Raw genomic sequence first — 26605 nt, 5'->3', positions numbered from 1 at the left:
GCAGCGCGGTGGCAGCAGGAGGCTCCATTAGCTAAAGTGGTGCTTCAGGTTAAGAACAGTTTCAGGTTAAGAACCGACCTCCGGAACGAATTAAGTACTTAACCCGAGGTACCACTGTAGTATTGTCCACTGTGGAGGCTGCTAGTTATTACCAGGTTTTTAACATCCCTGTGGAAAGGAAGAAGAGAACAAGAGAGGCAGGCAAAGACAACCTCAGGGCCTGCTCCTGCCAGACTGTCCCCTCACAGGGAGAACGGATACCAACTGCCATGTGCAAAGGAAGAAGAGTGTGCATGCAAAGACAGCAGCCACATTTACACCAAACATTTAAAAAATGGTCGTACCTCGGAAGTCAAACGGAATCCATTCTGGAAGTCCGTTCGACTTCCAAAATATTCAAGGCGCGGCTTCCGATTGGCTGCAGGAAGCTCAATCAGAAGCCGCGGAACCCACATCGGATGTTCAGGTTCCAAAGAACATTCGCAAACCAGAACACTCACTTCCAGGGTTGTGGCATTCGGGAGCCAAAACGTTTGACTCGCAAGGTGTTCGACTTCCGAGGTATGACTGTACTATGAAATCACTCAGGAAATTGTGGCTCTGGGAAGGGAATAAGGGTCTCCTAACAACTCTCAGCAGCCTCTACAAACCACAGCTCCCAGGATTTTTTGGGGGGAAGCCATGATCGTTTAATGTGGTATCATAGTTTTTTTAATTTATGGTGTGAATGTGGCCAACATCAGGGCCCACTCAAGTCAAACTGTTCCTCCCCAACCCCCAGGGCCAACTTTATATTTGTTTTGGCTTTTGAAAATTGCAAACCACCTTCACAGAAAGATGGCATATAAAATGCAATCAATCCGTCATTCAGTCTATGATCTGGTAACAGCTTACTCAAATATTGATAATTTCTTGTGGTGATTCTTGTGGCACATGTGACCATCTGGGTTAATTGTTATTTTTACCACAACTAACTCAAATTCAGAGGCACACTTGAGGGGAATAAGAGTCTCCTAAAAACTCTCATCGCCCTTAATAAATTGCAGTTCCCAGGGTTCTTTGTAGGAAGCCATGACTGTTTAAAGTGGTATGATGATGCTTCAGATGTGTATTGCAGATGGGGCCACTGCTTGATATTTTAAAGTGATGATGCAGTGAAGCTTATACATGGGCAATTGACTACATCAACATAGTATTTAGGATGGAGGAGATCATGTTCGCATTTTAATATGAACGTATTTTCATACTTCGCAAAACAGTACGTGAAGCGAAACACAGCTCTCCTTTGCCATTTGTGCTTCTCCAGATTTTGTGGTGCTGTTCTCCAACCAAAGGATGCGTACAAAACTGCCTAGATGAGTGGAAAGTGTATGCAAAACTTTGTGCATGAATGAAAATAAAAAATGCATTCTGTTATTCCTATCCTAGACAAAATTGTGTATTATACTGTGCATATTAGCAGCAATGCAGATGAAAATATATGTGAATTTTCGTGTGGCTGTTTAATGAAAAATTCAGGAAAGTATGGGGAAATGAGGTGAACCAAACATAAGACCTGAAAAAGGAGAAATAGAGAGAAACCAAAACTGACAGATTCATCCATCCCTACACAGTATAACCCTTGTGTGTTTCTGTGACCCTATGTATGCCATTATATGTATCTTGTATCACTGTCTAAAAATATAGATGTTTTTGCAGCTAACTCCATCAACACTCGCCTGCTGTTAGTCCCCCAGGGTATTCAGAGGCATGCTGACTCTGATCCTGGAGCTAGCAGCACTACTAGAAGCAGCAATTAATAGTCCTATCCTCCTTGAATTTGTCTAATGCCCCCTTTTAAAGCCATCTAAGTTGGCTTTACACTTCACCTTGTGGTAGTAAGTAGCCATACTTCATCCTGTGGTGGTGATTTCCATTGTCTGCTTTTTGGGAGGAAGCCCTTCTTTTTCTCTATCCTGAGAATAGCTTTGACAGATGACCTCAGGTTCGAGAGAGAGAGAGAGAGAGAGAGAGAGAAATTATCTATGTACTTTATCTTCACCATGCTGTCTAGAATTCCCCCGTTCCATTACTTGTCGTCCCCCCCCAAAAAAAACCCTAATATTCCATAAACATTTTAAGCTTTCCTCACAGAGGAAATTTCACAGGAGGTATTTTGACCCCTTGACCCCTTTGGTTTTGGCCTTGTTCTGCACACCCTTTTTCCTTCTGTGAAAACTACCGGTATTTTTTATTCTCCTAAAACTGGGTACTCCTGTTTTGTGAGGAAAGAAAGCAACCATCAAATTCTGAGTTAGGTAACATTTTTAGGGAGCCCGTTTTAGAGAATATATTATAAAGATAAGCCTACTCTTTCCCTTTGGAAAGCCCCAATATCCCAAAAACAGCCACTTCACACACACCCCACCCAATTTAGCTATAGACCTATTCTTGCTTCTCATAATGCTTTTTTTCAAGCCGTGATTGAGGAAATGTAGATAGGACTGGCATTAATGTTGTATACTGAACTCGTCTACTTGTAGATAAAAAACACTTTGATTTTTTTTAAAAAAAACATTTTAAAATATATGTAGAAATTGCCATCAGCTCACTGGCCCCATCTAGTGTCTCATTCGCATAATGCACTTAAAACACACTTAAAACCTTATATTTGCAGCTGTATAGCTGAGTCTATTGTGGTTTGTTTCGCTCCCATGGGAAAATGTGTGCTGTGCAATAGCCAGGTGAAGACCACTTGAAACAGCCTCTGCATAATAATAAAATGGTGGTCATAAGAGTGACTTGCAATATTGGCCAAGCCCATCTCACTGCTATAGCTTCCTGGATGCAGTGTGCCACTTTTAGAATAGCTGGGTGATGACACAGAGACTGTCCATGACTGGGGTAATCAATACATGCATACAAGATACACCCTGCTGCACACCTCAGGTTCCATATTAAGGAGCCACAACGCAAATAAGGTTTTAGGCAGGTTCAGTATCACAACTGTAATGTGTGAACCTACCTAAAACCAGAAGTATCAAATACTACCATATCCCACAATTATGATGCAATTTAAATACAATTTTTTTAAATGGAACTCTAAATCTGCATTAAGATTATTAATGAAGCTCAAGGCATTAACTATTGAGCAGAATATGGCCTCCCAAGCCATGGAGATTTTAGGCAACCGTTTCTCCTGTGTTAAAATTTTAAGAGTAGTTACCATAGCAACTGCTAGACACGGCATATGGTATGTCTGCTACCTCTGAGATAACAGAGCAATTTCTAAAGAATTTACTTTACAATATGGTGTGAACACTTGTACTTTTTACCATTTTTCCAGAGTGTTGTATAAGGTACTGTTGTTCCTTGACATACTCCTCATGCTGAATGCTCATTTTGTGGCTTTCTTTCATACTAAGCAAAACAGTTTCTTCCTTTTCTTTGTCTTTCTTAAACTTACTATAAATACAAAGTGATATATGAAAAGATTATGGGCCCAATCCACTGGAATCTTCTCTTGTGCCAAATCAGCAATATTCTTGCATATCTTCCATGCATTTCAGTGGGGATAGATTGTGGTCTATGTTGTTGGGGGGGAGTTACTGAGCAAAATAGATATCTGTTTCAATGTAGGAGAGGAACTGAGCAGGACAAGCAAACAGTCTCTCTTGTATTGTGGATTTTGAGGGGGTATTGACTGAGACCTTTCATGAGCTACATGGGAGATACTGGCTGGGATGTTTACTGCTATAAGGATTAAGTGCTCTTTTTGCAGGCTTTCCACCTATGCTCCTTTGAAACATAGCTAGAAAGGGGCAGGGAACAGTTGCTTTCAATATTCAAAGTTCAATTATAACATATTATATGTGTCGACTCAGCAACATGACAGCACAGCATACAGTGGTACCTCAAGTTACAGACGCTTCAAGACGCTTCAGGTTACAGACTCCTCTAACCCAGAAATAGTACCTCCAGTTAAGAACTTTGCTTCAGTATGAGAACAGAAATCACGTGGCGGCAGCAGGAGGCCCCATTAGCTAAAGTGGTACCTCAGGTTAAGAACAGTTTCAGGTTAAGAACGGACCTCCAGAACAAATTAAGTCCTTAACCCGAGGTACCACTGTATTTTCATTGCAAAGGTAGGGAAGACAAAACGCATTTTATCTTGTGCATTTCTTTTTCAAGCCCCACCCACCCCACCCCCTTTTTTAAAAAAAGACTATCACAACTTTCTATGATATGTTCCATCCAGTATGTTGATGCATCCTTTTCATTGTCCCAGATTTGCTGCTTCCCAGCTTCACTGAATGATCCTGTTGATGTCTGGGGAGATTTAGTCCTTATCTCGATCCACTTTCCCTGTATCCATCCCACCATCATATGCTTCTGTCATGCCCCTTGTTCTCCCCCTTCCTCAGGTAAAAAAGAAAAAGGAAATAGCCCGATTTCTCCATAATAGGATGATTCATGACACTGATCATTTCAACTGATCATCTTCCTACACTCTCCAGTTCTATCTGTCAGAAACCCATGCAAAATTCTCAATGTGGAAACCCCACTGAGGAGCTAATTTATTTTTCATTTCTTTCATAGTAAAACCCAGCATTGCTGCACACCTAGACTTAATTTTGAAATAGCTAACTCTTCGGTTCCTATCTTTAATACAGATATGGTATCTGAATCTAACAATGCACACCTGAATTGTGATGTTTTATATAAGTAAACCCAGCCTGCTACAAAGGGAAGAGATTTTTATTTATGTATGCCACTACCATGTCCTGTGTTTTGTTAGCCCAAAAATGGAAAACAAGCTAAGTCCCAACTAAACAAGATGGGCAACTTAAATTGATTGAATATGCGCAGCTTGCAATCTTAAAATATAGAAAAAGAGAACAAGAAGAACATATGCTTAAAGAAGATTTGAAAATATTTATTGAATATATGGAGGAAACTTGTGTTTTTTTGAAAATGTGGGCCACATTAAGATAAATTCAACAGTGTAAATAAGTTTTGATGGATGTAATAATGGGGTACTGAATGGTTTAGTTTATATAAAATATGCAGGGATTTATGTTGTGCAAAATGAACTATGGAAAGAGAGGAGGGGAAGTCATTGATAATTTAAGGTTGTTTAAGTGGATATTCTAAAATGTAAAACAGAAATTGAATTTAAAAAATTACACTCAAAGGGAAGAGATACAGGTTTTCAAAAACACTGAGGCTACTGCCAAAAATGGCAATCCCATGTTGAATACCCTCTACTGGTCCATAATCTGTAATACAGTACAACTTAAACGTTCCTTTGCATTTTCCTTCACCAGTTCCACTGTCAGTTCTTGAGAGGCGGAAACATCGGGAACTCAGTGTGGTACAGACATAACAGGAGTGTTGGATTGGCTCCACCTCAGCAGCCACACCGCACTGAGTTTTTCATGCCTCACCCCGATATCTCACAGGAGCTAGCAGTCAGGTCATACTTTGGTAATATGGCCCTGAGCAAGGACAAAATTTGGCACCCCCTCAATATTTCTTACTTGCATGCCCTCCTCCCTCTCACCTTCTGCTTATCATCATCATCATTCATCATCATTATTATTTTGAACAGTGGCCTGTGGCTCAGCCCCCTGTGGGGGGGATTGTAAAGGTAAAGGACCCCTGACCATTAGGTCCGGTCATGACCGACTCTGGGGTTGCGGCGCTCATCTCACTTTATTGGCCGAGGGAGCCGGCATTTGTCCGCAGACAGCTTCCAGGTCATGTGGCCAGCATGACTAAGCTGCTTCTGGCGAACCAGAGCAGTGCATGGAAATGCCGTTTACCTTCCCGCCGGAGCAGTAACTATTTATCTACTTGCACTTTGATGTGCTTTCGAACTGCTAGGTTGGCAAGAGCAGGGACCGAGCAACGGGAGCTCACCCCGTGGCGGGGATTTGAACTGCCGACCTTCTGATCAGCAAGTCCTAGGCTTTGTGGTTTAACCTTCAGCACCACCCGTGTCCCTTTGGGGGGATTGTACTCACCACCATAAATCCAGTTCTACCGTAGTTATACTGAAGACTGTGAAGGCAGGTGAGCGATGACCTCCTGCCTGTGCTACACTGCCAACCGTTGATATAGGCTTTCAGAATAATGATGTCAAGACTCAAGACACAGGTTAAGCGGCATTGGACGTTCCAGAGATGAAGGAGAAACTCAATACAGGCCTTATTTTATGGCAGCCGACATATGTTTCCTATGTGGTACCGCTCTAAGTCAGTTTAAACTAAATCATTTGCCTAGGACCTGTGCCTCACAGCCTTCATGCAATGCATTAATTTAAAACCCTCTTCCAGTTTTGAATTGTGTTCATACTTTGCAGCTGACAGCACATGAGTGAAGGATGCGCACGCAAAAAGTAGCAAAATTCAAGCCCAATTGCTGTAACTTGTCTTAAAATATGAGCTGAGCACGTCATGTTTGCTCTCAGTGTCAATGTTCCTTCCCAAGGGAATCCGAGGAAGCTTGAAGCCAATGATCTGCAGCCGGTATTTTTTTATTTTTTATTTTTTAGAAAAGAAAATAGGTAATCTGAAAGAATCGAGACTCTAATGACTTTGAACTATGACACATCTAAAAAACCAAAAGTCTTATCCAAACACTTCCATTTCCCCCGAATGCTTTTAACGCCTACATACATCATTTGGACAACTCTGAAGCGAGGCACTGAGCATTAGAATAAATGCAAATACAGCTACATTTACCGTAGAAACGCAAAGGCTGTGACAAGCTAAAAATGCAATAAAATGTGACGTTATGTCTATTCGCTTTTTTCAGCTCTGATTCCTCTAATACTGTGAGTCACCATACCTACCACAATCTTCATTCTTGGTGCACTGCAGAGCTATAAATTGTTTCCCATTTTTTATTATGAAAGCAGCCTAGACACTAAATTCTGCACCCAAATAATCACTTGATTGAAAGATGTAATTCTTAGTAACAACAATAAATGTGGTGCTGGTCAGGGATCAAAAACCTACAGCCCTCCAGAAGTTATTTTATTATTATTTTCTATTCTATTATTCTATTCTATTATTTTCTATAAATTTCTATTCTACCCTTCCTCCCAATAGAGCTCAGGTGTCAGGAAGCTGTCAGTGGCTCCCAGTTTGTTGCCCAGGATAATATAAAGACAAGGAAAAGTTTCTTACCGTCCTTTTTTATTTCAAACTTTACAGAGAGAAGCTCTAGAACCCAGCCTCTTGGATAATGGCATCCCGAGTGAATCTCCACGCCCTTCTCTCCCACTTTCTCATTCATCATTCACCTTGTCTCTTCTACGGGTGCTACTATGTGCCCTCTGTCTTTGAGCTTTTTGCTCTCCTACCTTTAAGGCTTGCCAGGTTCTGGGAGAAGGTGGGTCTGGAATGCTTTCTAATGACAACCAGCCAGCTGCTGCTCCGGCTCTGCCTGCTCCTTCTCTTCCATTATTTCCCAACTTTTCCCCTCATCTGCCTCTGAGCTGTGACCTCCCGCAAACCACTGTTGTAATTCTAAACTGTCATCCTCTTCCTCCTCCCTGGAAGGGTCAGGATGGGGAGGCGGTCTCCACCATTCCTCCTCCTCTGCCCAGTTCTTGACACCAGGGCAGCAAACAACAATGCAGTAAAACAATCTGCTTAAAAACAACATAAAATAATATTTAAAAACATTTTAGGGAAGTTTTTAATGTTTGATGCTTTATCACTTTATTATTATTATTATTATTATTATTATGTTGTTGTTGTTGTTGTTGTTGGGAGCTGCCCATATGGGCAGGGTATAAATAAATTAACAACAACAATAGGATAATAATAATAATAATAATAATAATAATAATAATAATAATAATAATAATGTGATTTGATGTTGTTGTTGTCATGGGCAGGTTAGTAGAACATAAAATGCAGCCAATGAACTTCCATTCAAGCTGATAGGATGACAGCAAAGCGAATATGTTTAAAGCTGCAGTCCTAAAAAACACATTGGGAGTCAGTTCCTTTGAATAAAGCAGGGGTTTGCTTCTGAAGAAACATGCATAAGATTGCACTTTAAGGGAAGTGTCAGCGCTGCCTCAGGTCCCAGCTCACAGAGGACCAACGCCAGTTGCTCTTTATAAACAAAAGTCTTTATTGTGGTTCATTGTTGGTTTGACATCCGTGGCGCTCAGCGCTACGTCTGAGTCCTTAGACCGGCGAAGCTCCGTCTGACTCCTCCCCGCTCATACACCAGTTCAAGAGCCGAGCTTTGCTCCACCTATCCCTCTCCTCCTTTTGCTCCTTTCTCCTCCGGGTCCTCCTGCCCTCTGGGGTTACCTCCTTCCTACTCTCTTCAGAGGCGGATTCTTCTGACTCCGCCCCACCCTTCCGGCGGGCTTTAGGACCTGGCTCCCAATCCAGGTTTTCTGCTGGCCCGCGCGCCTCCACATTTGAACTTGGCGCGTGGTCAGTCCAGCCTCACTCTCTCCTTCTGCAGGAGGCTCTTGTTTTAACCCTTGGGATTCTTTCCCCCCGCTACGCTCTGGTGGGGAAGCTACCCCTGATCTCCAGCTGCCGCTTGGAGACTCCCCACTGGCCCCCCTTGCCCTGCCTTTGGGGGCCCCTTTCTGGGAATCCTCTGATTCGCTGGAGAGACTCATGGAATCTCTCTGATCACTGGCATACCCTCCTGAACTCCCCTCAGATTATTCCCCTTCGCTCTCCATCTCCTCCTTCCCCTCTGGCTCAGTGCCTGAGCCCATGACAGGAAGTTTGATAACAAGCTCTTTTTTTCTCATCGCATAATGAAATCTGCAGTTCAAAGGGACGTTGGAAGCTGCTTCACTCCAAGTCAGACCATTGAGCCAAGTAACACACTATTGTCTGGCTATGGGTTTCTGGGGCTCCAGACTAAGGTTTTTTGCATGGCAAGTAAGTGCTCTACCACTGATATGCAGCCCCTTAGTACACTCATAATCACCAGAGATTTTTGCTACACAGTTTGTCTTAACTGTTTGTAAGCTGCCTTGATTATATTCTAGAATATCCAGCTAGAAATTCCAGAATTGATTACCAAACAAATACATTTGAAGGATTCTTTTAATGATCACAACTGAATGCTGTGATGAGAGGACATGAGAGCTACAGAGTCCATTTGCAATTTGCCCTTTGCACATTAACACACAACACAATTCCACTTCTTCCCTGTGGTTGTATGTATCACCAAAAAGTGGCAATAAAAAAATACCCTGGTCAAGTGAGTAATATTCATCATTCTGGTTTCCTGCAACCAGAAGAGCTACTTCACACATTGCCCAGAAGTGGCAACAGGGAATACAAAAATGACAAGCATGCATTTTATTTCGCCGTGCTTCTGGGGCTAGATCTATACTGATTGTAAAAGTGCTTTTTTAAAAAAAGTTATGTAGCTCTCAATGCAATTTTACATTGACGATTTTACATTGCTCTACAGCGCCCTCTGGTGTCACATGTTTATAACGCATTTATAAGATTTTAACTGATCGGTATAGATTAGTCCTGGGTCTCATATAATTCCTGTGTGCAGCTGTAGGCACCTAAAGTGCACACAAATCCAGCTGTGGAAAAGTGACTTCATCCCAGATCAGCAATGCATGTAAATGTTATTTCCACTGTGTAGTGTGATGGCACTATGGGTGCTTCAAGAAAAGCGTCTTCTGTGTGACTTGTGCATGCAAGTTTTTTTGCAACGACCACACTAAGTTGTTGACATCCAAATACAAGTCCATAATTCTACCCCACCCCACCCCTTTTATTTGGATCAAGGATCAACTTGATCCAGGAAAGATAGACAGATAGATAGATAGATAGATAGGTAGGTAGGTAGATAGATATAGATAGATGATAGATAGATGATAGATAGATAGATAGATAGATAGATAGATAGATAGATAGATAGATAGATAGATAGATAGATATAGATAGATAGATAGATAGATAGATAGATAGATAGATAGATATAGATAGATAGATAATACAGTGGTGCCTCTGGTTACATACGCTTCAGGTTACATACGCTTCAGGTTACAGACTCCGCTAACCCAGAAATAGTGCTTCAGGTTAAGAACTTTGCTTCAGGATAAGAACAGAAATCATGCTCCAGCAGCGTGGTGGCAGCAGGAGGCCCCATTAGCTAAAGTGGTGCTTCAGGTTAAGAACAGTTTCAGGTTAAGAACAGACCTCCAGAACGAATTAAGTTCTTAACCCAAGGTACCACTGTAATTACTATTATTATTATTATTATTATTATTATTATTATTATTATTATTAATTTGTACCCCGCCCATCTGGCTGGGTTTCCCCGGCCACTCTGGGCGGCTTCCAACAAAGACCCAAAAATACACTAAAATATCACACATTAAAAATTTCCCTGAACAGGGCTGCCTTCAGGTGTCTTCTGAATGTCAGGTAGTTGTTTATCTCTTTGACATCTGATGGGAGGGTGTTCCACAGGGCGGGCACCACTACCGAGAAGGCCCTTTGCCTGGTTCCCTGTAGCTTTGCTTCTCGCAATGAGGGAACCGCCAGAAGGCCCTCGGCGCCGGACCTCATGATAGATAGATGACAGATAGATAGGTTGCCGATGAGCATTTACAAATTAAATCCCAAATCTTAAATCTTAAAAGAACAGAAGCCCTTTTCCCTTTGAAATACAGTCACATTGGTTATACACTGTATAAGTATTCTGACTATAGACCAAAACCATAGTTTAGATATAGGATATGTGGTGGTAGTTTTGTTAACTGTCAGCTAGTCTACAGATTATGCTACTTTATCAGAATGCTATCCACAACCACCTAGGAAAAAGCTCCACTGTACACACCCTGGGCCTTTCATCCGAGTAAACTCTCACACGACTGCGCTACAAGAGAACGAAGAGAAACTTCTAAAACATTGTGTGTTTTCAAAGGTAGACTAGAACAGAATACTAATAACACTACATACTTGTATATGCATGAATTAATCTCATTTCTATCCCTTTCCGTATTCCTTTCTTCCCAAACCTGTAATATGTCACTACCCTTCGAACAGGTTAATCCCAGGAGGTCCCGTAACTGCAATTACTGCATTTAAATATTCCACATATCTGTCAAGATTCAAAAGTATTCTGTGGTGTCAGTTTAAATATAAATATCTATAATTCTAGTTAATCACCATCACTTTTAGTCAGTTTTGAAAACTCGTTTGATGTCTGTTTTGTGCTTGTGGCCGCCTGCCGCTTAAGGTTGCAGCTCCTGCCGTTGATTTATTGGTTAAGAAGTTACCCAAAGCAATTCGGCAAAACAACAGTGTTCCTGTACAGACAGTCCAGAGCTTTTCACAGAAGTAAAACTTGTCAATGTAATTTGTCCGCCTAATCGTTGGAGAAATTGCTCTGCTTTTTAGATATATATAAAAAGCTGTAAGTGAGGCTGGAGTTGTTATACAAATACCGTATACCAGACTCTCCTTACAGAAACACAAGCTTTTCATTCAGTTTGCCTTTTTGCTTCTAAAGGGCCCCTTTATATTTACCAGCAACGCAGAGGCTGTCGATACCTCTCCGTCGCCTTTGCCTTTTGAAGCAAGTGCCGATTCTATACAGCTTGTAATGACATCTTGTAAATGGCCTGAACGGCCGTGCAACAGAAAACAAGCATTTGAGTGGTTTGTGGAAGCTGCAGCCACATCATTTTGACCAGAGACGTGTCACAAGGGCACCGTGTTTACCTTTAAACTTAGATGTGTTCATGTGTCTACATTTATTTATCCTACTTCAATAGCCCTTGCAGCGCAGATGAAAGTGCAATTATTTTTGCAACAATGAAAGATTCAGGGTGCCAGAACTAATATCCTTGTGCCCAGCAACCATAACTAGCACCAATGAAAAGCACTTCAAAGCTTTTAATCTCCATGACAACCTACATCACATTCTTCAATAAAATACCACTTTACACAAACATACTCTTTATGCACACCTACTATGTGTTCATAAATATCACTTGCATTGCACGCCGAACAACCTGTTCTTTAGTGCCCTTGACTTCTTTTTCCTCGCAAAATTAATCAATCAGTTGCACAGTTCAAATGGAGCTTAATTTTATGCTCTTATGTCTGTGGTTCACCTCAGAATAAATCAAAGAAACAGATAGCGAAATTGGACAGGCCTATACGTTTCCAATGCAAGACAGGGGCAAATCAGGCCTAGGATGTGGGCTCAGCTAAGAAACTGGACAGCGATGTGACCTTCCCCTCTCATTCGAGTGACAAGGCAGCATAACTAGTAGCAAATTGTTATTTAACAGAACATCCAGCATATGGCGGCACAAATCCATTGAGATTAACTTTTGATTTAAGAATAATGAGACTCAATCTAATTTCTATCATTAAGTAGTAAAAGAACCTCCCTGTCTGTAAGTCTGCCTGCCATATCTAAATCAAGTTTTTTCCCTGGTTCTAGTTCTAGTCTCAATTCCCCCATCTCTCCTTCCACTGCTTTATTCCTGCCCTAAATTCAATTCCTACCCAGGTATTCTGGAAACCTACACAACCTATTCTGGAATTGCTACAACAATTCCTTTTTCTACATACTGTACCTGTTAAAAGATACGGGGGCTCTCTCTTCTTTTGCATATGTTCAATTTATCACTTACCTTGGCTACTTTTTTAGTTTCTCATAGTTTATTAGGGGAACTGGGAATTTTAGTGAAACTACAATTGCCATGAATCTTTAGGGGACGCTATGTGCTTTAAATGTGTGCTGAATGTGCTTTAAATGTATGGTGTGGTCAAAATCTCTTCAGCAAGGAAGATCTAGGAAATGCATCACATTCCTTCCAATTGCTCAGCAGTGATTAAGTGACTAAGTGAGCAGCTTTAGCAACAGCAGTGTCTCTGTATCTGCCTAATAAACCTTAGGATGGTGCCTCCACATTTTGCTTTCTAACTTTTGTTTGTGTGACTCTTTTTAAATGAAAGCTATGAGGCTGGGATGAACCAAGAGGATGAATTATAAAAGTTGTACCCGAAAATGAACTTAATTCACTTTTAGTTCACCTAGGAATTACAGAAACCACTTTCAGAGATTTTTGAACTAGTTCAGTGAACTTTGTCTAGGAGAAGCAGTCTAAAAGTATAGACCATCACAAAAATCCTAGATCAGTGATGGTGACCTTTTAAAGACTGAGTGCCAAAACTGCAACCCAAAACCCACTTATTTATCGCAAAGTGCCAACATGGCAATTTAACTTGAATATCTCATTTTTTTCTGTGTGTTTCACATTTCTTCTTTATGACTGCTGTTGTATTAATAATCCTTCATAAAATTTATTGCATTACATTCTTCATTAAATTATCTCTCCAATGATATATAATTTTATGGTATAACTCAGTGCTTTTTTTCTAAAAAAAAATGTTTAGGGGGTACTCTCATTTTGACTCAAGAAAATCACCACCGGGGAAAAATAAATACAGTTCAAATCAGGAAAAATAAATACAGTGAATTTCTTCTCCCGTTAAATTCACAAAATTTTAAGGGGTATGCGTCCCCCTGCGTCCCCACAGAGAAAACACACTGGTATTACTCCAAAACAAAGTGATGTTATGAGCCATCAAACGTTGGAAATACATTTTTTCCAGAAGGTTCCACAATTTTGGCCACTAGTGTACATTGGAGGGCTGTACTAAGAGCCACCCTCCCAATTTTTAATATGAGATAATAATGATTATCCGCGTGCGCACATACAAATAAATATAAATAAATAAACCCAGTCCAGATGGGCAAGGTATAAATAATTTGTTGTCGTTGTTGTTGTTGTTGTTGTTGTTGTTTGCCGTTTCTTCGGCTGCCATTTGATCACAGCCTCCACGGAATTAATTTCTCTGTAGGCTTCCGCGGGAAAGTGCAACGAACATGTAAACCCAGCAGCCCCTTCTTAGGCTGCAGGCTTTATATGCTTAGTGACCTAGGAGTTAAGCCCTGCTAAACTCAAGGCGGCTTACTCTCGAGTAGGAAAAACAGACTGGCGGGAGGCCCTGGTGCATCAAAAGTCAATGTCTGCTCAGTCCCTCGCTCGCTCAGCAGGCCCTGGTGCCGCAGGCTTTGGATGGCGCACGCAAGCTCTCCTCTCCTCCTCCTCCCCCGACCCCGGCACGGAAGCTACGGCCCTGCTGGGGCAATGGCGTGCATGCCCACAGAGAGGGGTCTGAGTGCCCTCTCTGGCACATGTGCCCTAGGTTCGCCACCACTGTCCTAGATCATAAAAGAGGGACCCTGTAAAAGAAGTCTAGAAATCTACCATCTGCAGTTCAAGCAGAGACTTGACTTTGCTCTGGATATAACTGGGACAGCCAGAAGGAGCAGAGCAGCAGTTCCAGCATGGGAGATTTGCTTAAGCATGAAGAAGAAGAAGAAGAAGAAGAAGAAGAAGAAGAAGAAGAAGAAGAAGAAGAGTTTGGATTTGATATCCCGCCTTTCACTCCCCTTCAGGAGTCTCAAAGCGGCTAACATTCTCCTTTCCCTTCCTCCCCCACAACAAACACTCTGTGAGGTGAGTGGGGCTGAGAGACTTCACAGACGTGTGACTGGCCCAAGGTCACCCAGCAGCTGCAGGTGGAGGAGCGGAGACACGAACCCGGTTACCCAGATTACGTGACTACCGCTCTTAACCACTACACCACACTGGCTCTCTCCTACACCACACTGAGTCTCTCCTAGCCATATATCAGGCCAAATCAAGCATCCCTCTATTATCTGCCAGGAGTTAGGAACATCAGGTGTAAACCTGAGTGAAACTGCATTCCTGCAATTTGCTCCCAGCCTATAATAAGAAAGAAACTCAAGGCCTACAGAGAGTCACTCAGAACCCCTCCAGACTGGCGTTTTGTTGTGGATGTATTCTGCAACATTTTCTTAGGACCTGACACAATAACAGTGCATTAGTGGTGGATTTGTTCTGCTTTATTACAGTATATGTTCTGCAGTGTTTCCCTAGTGTTACCACATTATTGCGGCAACAAAATAGTGCAGTCTGGAGTGTTCCCTTTTCAGGATTTGTGTGCTGGTCCCAGGGGGAGGTTACCGTGGGGCGAGGTCCAGGACCTGAGTCGAGGGTCGGCAGACAGTCCTCCACGGGTGAAGCGGGGTCCAGGGCGAGGAGCAGGGCAAGGACAGGAACTCTGGAGGAACAGGACAGGGTGCTGGCCGAAACAGCTCTTCAATGACGTTGCTCCCGCAACCTGGGACCGGGCTGACTGGCCTTTATCTTCTCTGAGGCCAGGGGCGGCCCCGGCCCCCAGGTGACCCGCCTCTCCTGGCCTTAAGGCGAGCACTCCTCCTGGGAGAAACCAGTTCCCTCCGCCTCTCTGCCCTGAGCCTCTGCAGCTCAGGAGAGGCTGGAGGGTTAATGGACCCAGAGGCGCACCTGTAGGCACTGTGTCCTCAATCACCTCCGGAGCCAGAGAGGATTCACCTGGTGCCTGCTCCTGAGGATCCGGCACAGGTGCAGGTGCTTCAGATCCAAGGCCCTGCCCCAGTTCAGCCGGCCCTGGAGGCGGGGACTCCTGTGCAGGCTGGGGTTCCTCTGGTTCAGCCTCTGAATCGGATTCCCAGGCCATCACAATTTGAACTATTCCATTTTGTTATCCTACTCCCTGCCCTACCCCACCCCCAATCCATTTCACATACACACAAAACAGCCAATCAGCATTCTGCATCTACTGAGCATACTCTCTTCTTCTCACTGGTCTCCACCCCTTTTGTTTTGTCCCCCCCCCTCAATAGGTTTCTACCCTTGTCAAATGCAGGGTTCCCCCAAGCCTTCTGATAACTGCCTCTTGTGAGTTGATAAGAGATTTCTCTACACAAGTCATGGCACAGTCACAGCCTGAATGTTAGAAACAGAGGAAATGGTGACAGCATCCATTTATGCTCAAGGTATGCAAAAGAATGATCTTGACACATGTGACTGGTTCTAGCAGAGTGGGAATGACCATTAAAGAACTCCTCTGCTGAAAACTATAAAAGCTTTTGATAGGCAACATGCATACTTGCTTGCATGTCCGAATGCGCACACACAGTTCCTGATCCGGCAAGTAATCAAAGTCTGCTTCCATATTTGCATCTCTTCTGGACTGAAGCATCTAAATCATTTGCCTAAGTCTGATTTTTAGAACATTTTAAAAAATATATTTACAGGGAAGGATTGTACATAGCTCAGTGGTCAAGCATTTGCTTTATATGCAGAAGATGCTAGGTTCAGTCCTCAGCAGCTCTCGGTAACACTGGGAGAGACCCCATCTGAAACCTTCAGAAACTGCTCCTCTACAGTGTAGACAATAATGAGCTGAATGGACCATTGATCTGATTCAGTATAAGGCAGCTTCCTATGTTCCTGTCTTAAAACTTTTTAAAAGCCAGCATAATGTACAGATACATTCAACACATTGCATTGACCTTCTAGCCTAATTTTAATTACCATACTGCACTGTAATTTAGAAAACAGTAATAATGACATGAAAACCACGGTTGGGTGGGGGACTCCTAACAAATGAGGGGGTGTGAAAGGCAGAACTTCAAACTCCCACATTCTGCAACAGAGGCACCCTATTCACTGAGTACAAAACCTCCAGCAACCTCTTCAGCAACTGCCTCTCAAGCACTAGCAAGAACTCATGGGATAGAATTCTTCAAAGTCCCTAATGGGAAAAGAAGCCCTGTGACAGCACCACCACAGAACTGGGTTGTTGTTGTTGTTTTTTCAAAGTACCACACAACATAGCCAAACATCTACAATGGACTGTAAAAGGCAAACAATCAACAATATCCAAAATCACTTTCCAAAATAACACTTGGTAAAGTGTAACATCTAGATCAGACCCCAACGATAAGCATCTTTTGTGGAATATCTTTACAGGAACCTGACCCTTTGCTTAGGGAAAAGTCATATATAGGAGAGAGGTTTTATACACACACAAACACACTTAATGTTTAACTATGGCTTGCACTGCGGAAGTGGCCCCTAAATCAAAAGATCCAGGTTTCAGGAACTCACTGCTGACATTTACAGGACCTTCAATTAACTAATCAAGCCCTTTCTTACCTCCTTTTTTCCTGCCTTATTATAGTGCCATGGGGGAAAAAATTATATACTTTGCCTCTTCAGAAATAGGCTCATTCTTTTTTCAGCACTACCTATGGAGAACAAAAAGTTTTAGGTATGGGGTGAAGATAATGCTTGAAACTATAGTTTCTATATATAATTACTTTCAATGGAGCAAAATCATAATGAGAATAGCTTTATTGTCATATTTTTCACTAGTGGGTGTGAAGAGTGATTTAACTTACAGGTACTGATTATGTAATTGTATTGATATAGGGCACACAGCCTACTCTGCCTCATGAATCATCTAGACTGACAAGAGGAGGTGTAGGAAACCCCACATGCTTTTGGCTCACAAAGGGAAAGAACAGCTTTCACAGCGAGCGATTAAAGTTCTTGGTCACAGATAGGCATGCAAGAAAGAGAACATGTCGGTTCTGATTGGTGCAATTTTAGAATTTAACCAGAAGAAGCAAACCAGCACATGTAGTGTGGCTATCGGAGGTTGCCAGTGGTCCAAACAGAAAGATATACATTCAGCTAAACTGAACCGACAGGTGTACCTCAGTCAAGTACATGGATTGAAGGCTCATAATGCAGCCACCTTGCTCCAGAAAAGGAGGAGTTTGTGGTCAGTGCCTGGATGGGAGACAATAGCAGTGTGTATATTACTGCTTACTCTGATTCCAGTGCACTCCCACCACTGGTGTTTGAAGTCAAGGACTACAAAATGTTAACCACTCTCCATAGGTATCTTCTTGAGAAATAATCCTGTTTGATATGCTTTCCTTCAAACTAGTTTCCATCCGATTTGAAAATGGATGCTGCGCTTAAATGCTGTGCGCATGTCATGCAGCTATTGCAGATGCACAGATTATAGCACGTGCGCAGGTGACAGTTTCAGTGAACTGGTGTTTGGCACAGGAAAACAAATTAGGTTATAAGCATAAGGTCAAAACTTTCCCACCTACCCCCTTTGGTCTGTACAGCAGCACAAGACTGCAACTTAAAACACAGCTGAACAAAAAAGCCTCACCATATTTCAAGCTGTCAATGTGTACGCAGCCTACTTGGGATCTGTATGTAAACCACTTCATGGAAAAAAGAGGGCTATAAATGCACTTTATAATTTTTTCATACTTTACATATGCCATGCCATAAACCGAAAAGGAAAGTCCAGCACAAGAGTGAAAAATGGTACAGTGGTACCTCAGTACTTAAATCGTTCCGGAGGTCCGTTCTTAACCTGAAACTGTTCTTCACCTGAAGCACCACTTTAGCTAATGGGGCCTCCTGCTGCCGCCACGCCACCGGAGCCCGATTTCTGTTCTTATCCTGAAGCAAAGTTCTTAACCTGGAGCACTATTTCTGGGTTAGCAGAGTGTGTAACCTGAAGTGTATGTAACCTAAAGCGTATGTAACCCGCGGTACCTCTGTACAAGAATTTCAGCCGGCTGAATGTGAAAAGGGAAATGGAATCAAATGCACTCAGGTTGTCCATTGGTGCATATCACCAAAAACAGAATAATATGCAAGACTCAAAAAGAGGTCAGACAGCTTCCACACAATCTGGATATTTTCCAATCAAATTTTCAGCTTCATTACAAAATACTATATGAAAAGGGAAGCCCTGAGGCCATTAACCTAAACTGAGAACCTAGTGACCAAAATGAGAAGAGGTGAAAAAGTTCTGATCTAAAAAAAAGCTATTTTATTAACTGTAACTTTTGGCTCCATGGGAACACTTATGAAAGTATGGGAATCAGACATTGGTAAAAACAATGCAGGTTAATGACTTGAACAAATTTTGGGAAACTTGCCCATTGAAATCAGTATCCAGCTTTTTTCAAGAAAACACACTCAAATTACTCCACAGGTGGTATTGCATGCCAAGGCAACTATCTCAAATGTTCTCATCAATACCACCATTATGTTGGAGAGGCTTCAGGCAACGTGGCACAATGGCACATGCCACTACCAATGGTGATTGTACCATTGTTAAAAAGTTCCGGAAGTTGGTTCACACAGAAATGATTAATATTACTAAGGAACAGATTATACGTTGGCCTAAACAGATGCTGTTAAATATTTTTGATGGGGAGAAAGCTAACATATTATCAAAGGAAATAATGGTTTATATGATTGTAGCAGCCCGTCTTGTTCTTACAACTCAATTGATAACAGCTCAAGATCTCATGCTGGACAGGTGGTATCATTCTTTATGGAACATGGCAATTACAGAAAAAAGCATACATCATTTAAAATTTAGACAAGGACAAGAATCACTTTTAAATTATATAACATTCCTTTATTTATTTTACAGCAAACAATATATTGTTACACACTATCCCAATCTCCCAATGATGCGAGATTCCAGGGGTCCAGGATTTGTGTTTCCTTTGGAAATGAGGCACAGTGGAGACTGTGGTATCTTTATGACATATGGTTTATTTACACATATATACAACCTGAACTTATGACGGAGGGGTTCAAAGCATTGCACTCCCATTGTTTCTCCCATTGCTCCAGTGTCCAAATAAAATTGTCAGCCCACATTGTTCTCTGACCACCTACTCTCCAACTTGCCGCAGCTTGCAAGCTGTAGCTGTTCCCCTCCAGTTTGCATCATCCTCAACTGCAATCCTGAATCTCCCTCCTCAGTACTCTAGTATTGTGTTCTGCTAAATACCCAGAGCTCAGGGAAGGGCTGCAACCATTTGCTGGCGCAGAGTCTTTGCTCTGCTGGTAACCCATCTGCCTGCCCTTGTTCCCTGCTAATGGCCCATCTTTAGCAGCACAATACAAAGCTGGCTCCTGGCTTGCATTTTAACATGCTAAATCCAGAGTTTGGCACCCAGGAATGAGAAGGGGAGCCCGGGCACTCTATAAGCTGATAACACTATTTTCTAGACAACTGTCATCACAAGCTTGGCATATGTGGAAATATACTTGACTGGATCATGCAATGTTTTGGTGCTGTCTTTTTCTTGAGTTTAATCCTGATGATCTTCTTTTGTAACCGAACTTTTACATTTGTCCATTATGACTTTTGTATGCCATACATGCCTAAAACTATGTTTGCTTTCTCATCCCTTGTTATGGTCCCTTTCTTGTTTGTAACTGGGATGTTGCTTTTCCTGTTCTATACCTATTAAAATACGATGATGATGATGATGATGATGATAGTAATGTCAATTCCAGAAAGGCAACCCAGGCAATTGAGGCAAATGCAGGCAGTGGCGGAGCAAGGGGTGTGTGGAGGGGAGGGTGCAGTCCACCTCAGGTGTCATTACTGAGTGGTGGGTGACAAAATGAGTTTAAAATAAATAATAAATAAAAAATTGGGCTCACGAAACTTTTTAGGAGTGACGTGGTGGCTTAGGCGCCTGCAGGTTCCGTGCTACCTGAAACAGCAGTGTGGGACTTGCGTCTGCGTACTGCCTCTCCCTCAGCTGCCCTACAGCTGAGGGGGAGGCGGCTCCAAGCGTCAGAGAGGCTTGTCCCGCCCCCATGGGCGGATCATCTCGCCCCCATGGGTGGATCACCCTGCCCCTGGCTGCAGGGCATGGCCCCACACCGGGCACTCAAACAGCTAGCTACGCCACTGGATGCAGGGCGAGAAGCAAGTAGTGGGAATGATAGGAACGACGTTTGCAGGGCCAGGGATCAAAGTAGGAGCAGGCTTGAGCAAGCAAAGCAAGGAATGTTTTTTTTAAACACAAAGGTTTATAATCCTATGCACACCGACCTGCGAGTAAGTCTAATCAAGCATAATAAGGATTGCTTCCGAGACAGTTGCATTCTATATTTGTTAGCAGAAAGGGAGGTTTATCTAGGGACTAAAGAAAAAGCAGAAATTAAGCCCACCTCTCAAAAAGCCTGAAGTCTGAGTCTGACTGTGGGCCAAAAAAGCCTCTCTCTCTTTTTTCCTCCTCCTTCTTCTTGCATGGAAGGTATTTACTGTCTTTTAAGGCTCAGTGCAAGAGGAAGGTCACAACAGCAGGCTATCTGCTCTCCATACGTTCATCCTTAAATCATGGCTTGGAGCCTAAGACGAGTCCTGCTGGATCAGGCCAATGGCTCATCTAGTCCAGCGTTTAATTCTCGCTCTGGCCAACCAGGCAACTATGAGAAGCCCACAAGCAGAGTGTGTCACAACAGCATTCTACCCTCTTCTGATTCCCAGCAACTGGTATTCAGGGGCAAACTGCCTCTGACAGTGGATGTAAAGCAAAACCATTATGGCAAGTAGACACTGACGGCCTTCCCCTCCATTGATTTGTCTAATTCTCTTTTATAGTTGTTCAAGTTGGTGGCATCTGTATTCCAGAGTTCAATGGAATTCGGCAGATGAATCCTTATACCTTCACTTAAATTATCACATTTCACTTATCAGCAGTGCTTTTTTTAAAAAAAATATGTTTAGGGGTATTTTCATTTTCCTACTCATATTGAAATACTGCCCCTCAATGAAGCCAAACTTAGATTCACAAAATGTTTAGGGGTATGCGTACCCCTGCGTACCCCCCCCCATAAAAAGCACTGCTTATCAGTATAGATCACTTATTTTACTGAAACAAATCATTTTGTAATTCATGATTTTCTTGGTGTCTCTTCTGCCGTGGATAACTAAGAAATTCTTTGATGCCATCTAGTGGTGACTTGTTATTCTACAAAGCTGCTTTATGGAGGGGTAAAGCAACCATCAGTATCACTTCTTCCAAGTAGAAAATCATATGTGTCCATATGTACACTGTCAACTGTAATGAACACACACGTCTATTTTCACTCATGCTGCAACATATTCACGAATCTGTCACAAATGGCATTAAGATGGAGGTAGGGATATTATCATGTGCGAATAGGTGCTCTGAGAAAACAGTTTCCTGTTATAGTATACCCTGGTCCATATGCGGATATAAGGATTTATGTGTTATATAAAATAACTGGAGAGTAGAATAGACGTTCCTACAAAAGTGAAGTTTTAATACCTCATTTCAAAACACTTCAAAACAAGGATGGACTACTTGTATGAAATGGCTTTGGTGTAGTCACAAGCTAAGGATCCATGCACACACACAGAACATGGTGGAAGAACCTCAGGGCAGAGAAGAAGAAGGAGGAGGAGGAGGAAGAAGAAGAAGAAGGTGAACTCCTTGCATCAAACCATATGTGCCATCAGAGTGGTCCCATTACCAAAGTCTCTGTGAAACTCTGTGCTGGCAAAAATACTGAAATAAGGGGAGTGTTCTATAATGTACCATATTTTACAATGTATAGCATGACCCCATGTATAATGTCCCCTATTTTTGGGAAATTGCAAAAAAAACACACCCAAAAAACCTGTTGTTGAAGTTTGCTGAGCTGTTGAGCTGTTTTCCAACGATCCCCTGCTCTGACACCGTATTAGCCTGTGTATAAGACGACCCTCAATTTATCACTAAAAAAAATTCATTAGAAAAGGTCTTCCTATACATGGAAAAATACGGTAACTAGGCCAGGCCTCAGTGGGGAATAAGAACATGACAATTGTGAGAACGGACAGAGAGTAAAACAACAGAGTTGCAGGAAACTACTACTCAAGTAGACTCAGTGAAATTAATGGCAATGAACTTGGGTCAATTTATGTCAAAGTGTACACTATAAGTAAAAATTAGCTGAATACAACTCATAATGTAAAGCCTCAAGACGAATGTGTATCCTCTGACTTTGTGAAATCACAAGCCCTTCTTATCTAAACTGCAAGTCCCAAGGCAATGACAAGAGGAAAGAAAGCTATCACATATACTTTGCTCTTTCTTGTGCACAGATAAGATCTCATCTTTACCGAAACACATGCAATGGACAAATTTTATGACTCTTTCTCCTGTAAGTTTTGATTGGAGGAGAAAAGCAGGTGCATGAGGTTGAAACTGGAAGTTGACAGGGTTGGAGCAATTTAACCTGTTAGTAGCAGGGACTATTTGTCAATGGCCGTCATCAAAGACTTGTGATAGCTCTTACCAATGAACTGGAACCGAGTATCGACACCTCTGACTGCCATGTATTATTTGATATTTAAAATGAGAATCCTAAGTGGGGGAAAGGAAAAACAGGATAAAGAATATACACAAACGCTTCCTAGCTACTAGGCTACTACTTCCAGATAAGTGACTGCTAGGGCTACCAAATCATGACCCATCAAGTGGAATTGCAATTGACTACTGGGAGTTCTATCCTTTTCTGTATGTATATCCAGTTACATCCAATATACTAAAACCAGTGGGAATAACGTAGTTGCCATAGTGGGGGAGGTTCAATTTACCTGAATGGCTGTTTAAAACTAAGCACACATTCACTATAACTTTGCAATGGGAGCAGTTTTGTCATCCCATGCTTTTCTAACGTTTTAATCTTTGAATTAGTACAGGAATGCTTTTTCAGCTACATTTTCAAAATATTAAAATAGTGAAATATAACTTAAAAACAAAAGACTTATAGTGCTATAACACTGTAAAGCTGGTTTTAGAAAAGTGGTTAATGGGGCTGGAAAGGATATCCGAAGGGATCTGTAGTAAGACAAACTGTGCTTGCTGTCTCTCAAAATGAAATCTGGCAATTAATGGTCACATCTTAGCTGTTAAGTTGTGGGTGAACATATCAGACAACACAGCGATTCTTCAAACAGCTCCTGCTTATTCACAGGCCAGAACAGAACTGAACTGAAGGGCTCAGCCAGCCTCCTTATATAGAGCTCCAGTACAACGTAACTGTAACAATTTTCTAAAACTATCCAATCACTGAACGTCACTTTCGATCCCTTATTTGCATAACTATCTATAGTATCCCCCTGCTGGCCCAGGGTGAGAACTTCAGTACATAACATTAGCAGTCACGGCCAACATCACCTAGGTGAGATGCAGTGCTGCAGATGCCAAGGAAGTCTGGCAGCCATATTTTTAAGCTGAGTCTCATGGTTGGTTGGCTGGAAGTTGAGGAGATATGGGACATTTGCTAGCATTCATCTCTACACTGTAGTTAACAATGGGAATCTTGTGACTCATCTGATGAATGAATGAATGAAACAACTGGAAATTATATTAATCATTATCACAATTTTGCATACCTAAAATTAGACTGTCCCCTCAGCCCAAATATCTTTTAGTTTGCAGCTAAACCTGAATGACTAGTTTCAAAGCACAGGTGCAAGAAACAAAAATTGTATCGGTTGGATGCCGCACCAAGCCAAATCCTACCTGTGTTCAGTTGACTCACATTTAATTGGGCTTCTGTTCAATCTGAAACTCACATTCAAATGCATCTGAAAAGACGAACCATTAAAAGTGTGAAACAAGGAAGAGGGAAATGAAGAGCAATTGAGCCTGTGCCGTGCTTCAAAGACCAAGGAATGTGGCAGAATGATCTTGCATTCGTATAAACACATTATACTTGTGACCCACATTAGAGCAAAGTAACGCAAAACGTACAGGCAACATCTGAGCTCTCCCCAGTGAAGCCGCATGGTCACACAGCAGGGGAAATATCATTCCCAGGCACTGCTGCTCACGTAGCTACTTATTATCCAAGCAACCCTGTAACAAGAGACCTGAAATTGCTGTTTTGTGAAAAAATTCCTGCTGCTAAGAAGGTGGCATGTTTGAATTTAAAAGGCACCCAGCACAGCCAGAGGTTATTTCTGGATCAAAACACTCACACAAGGATGTAAGAATATAATAGAAGAGGGCTGTATTTTAAAAAAGTTATATTTTATGGCAAACATCAAAGTGATACACCTAAGAAGTGCTAAGTTGGAAGTTTGAATATGTGAAACTTAATTACCACTGAACTATTAGATCAGCCAGTTTAATATTGATCTCCTGTCTAAAGTATTACATACCAGGAATTATCTTTTAATTTTGTAATTAAGGCTACAAGGCTTTCCTTGCCCACTTATTTGAAAGTAAGCCCCATTAGATTCACTGGAAAACAATCTACAGTGGTACCTCGGGTTGAGAACTTAATTCATTCTGGAGGTCTGTTCTTAACCTGAAACTGTTCTTAACCTGAGGTACCACTTTAGCTAATGGCGCCTGCCGCTGCTGCTGTGCCGCCGCTGCACGATTTCTGTTCTCATCCTGAAGCAAAGTTCTTAACCCGAGGTACTATTTCTGGGTTAGAAGAGTATGTAACCTGAAGCGTCTTTAACCTGAAGCGTCTGTAACCCGAGGTAGCACTGTATGGTTCTCTGTACAAACATATATTTAAATGTTTTGGGCAAAGCTGCACAGGTAGCATTTTATCTGAACGTTGTGCTTGCTATTTTGGAGACGAATTAGATTATCTTGTAGTATCTGTTGTGTCAAGAAGGAACTCTTGACAACACAGTGTGCAGCTGTTATGAATATATCAAACAACAATGTGGTAGCACATTTCCTGAATGTCTAGTTATGCATCATGTTTCCAGTCAACCTAACAAGGCTCGGTGCAGCTGTAACACTAGTGATCAGCTAACCATGGCCAGATTGGAAGTGCACCAATAGCTGCATGGGCCTAATGCTCTTAGATGCAGAAGAAAAAATGGAAGAGATTCGGGAGGTGAGGGGTCACAACTGCTATAGTGGCCAGAAAAACACACAAAAAACACAAAGTAAACTATGAGGAGTTTATATGTGGTAGAGAAATAGAGGCAGAGTATTTACAGTTCATTAGAAAGACAAAAAGAAAATCCTTTTATTGCCTCAGTAGGGGTGCTAACGAATTGCTTTGCAAATGAAGATATCATTAAAGGAGCAAATCTCTGGAAAATAGTATCCCTGGAGCAAACAGGTGTAGGATGCTTTAGCCGCCCAGAGTGACTGGGGCAACTCAGTCAAAATGGGTTGGGGAGAAATAAAAAATTACAAAGTTGAGATTCCTGCATTGCACAGTCCCTTCCAGTTCTACAATTCTATAACACTATCGAGTTAAATTACTGTGCACTGAATTTTCACCCTACCTCTCACAATCAGTTTCCGAGATTTTAAAATGAAACAGTAGTGTTCTCACAAATCACACCCCATTTTTAGAAAACAGCACATGGGAACAGCACACCTCAGGGAATCAATATTTAATTTACGACATATACAGCTTTAATATAACGGGAAAAGAGCCTGCTGCTGGACCGGGTCAATGACCCATCTAGCCCAGCATCCTATTCACACAGTAGCCAACATGAAGGGTTGGAAGCATTACCCTTTTAATTGAGTTAAGACTTCATAATTCAGCTTGCCTTATAGGAAGCCAACACACTGGAGTTTATTTGTCAGTAATGGGGTGCGCGCGTGTGTGTCAGCTCTTGTTTATGCTGCAAAGCTTGGGGCGTAAACTGACAAGCTGTAAAATGTGTGCACCCTGCCCCTCTGTTGCGATCCTCCCCGCAATTGCTCCCCCAGAGAGTACATCCCCTGGGCTCGATCCTGCACCCATCTACTTAGGAAAAAGCAATGGGGTTTTACTAGCAGGAACCGAAGTACAGCGGAGCGAGGCGCCCAG

The 26605-nt window shown here is 42.1% G+C and overlaps 1 long non-coding RNA gene across 2 annotated transcripts in view; it reads right to left on the bottom strand.

The window, feature by feature from the left end:
* The window catches only part of LOC308596106, a 39441-nt gene that overhangs the window by 5451 nt on the left and 7385 nt on the right, over positions 1-26605 (bottom strand). For both annotated transcript variants that reach the window (XR_014012318.1, XR_014012319.1), the window contains exon 4: positions 1869-1979. This is a non-coding gene — a long non-coding RNA (uncharacterized lncRNA). The remainder of the gene's footprint in view (positions 1-1868; positions 1980-26605) is intronic.

The sequence above is a fragment of the Podarcis bocagei genome (assembly GCF_964188305.1).
Source record: "Podarcis bocagei genome assembly, chromosome: 1".
In the NCBI taxonomy this organism is placed as follows: Eukaryota; Metazoa; Chordata; class Lepidosauria; order Squamata; family Lacertidae; genus Podarcis; species Podarcis bocagei.
Note: the sequence above shows the minus strand (reverse complement) of the source record. Positions and strands in the feature narration are given on the sequence as shown.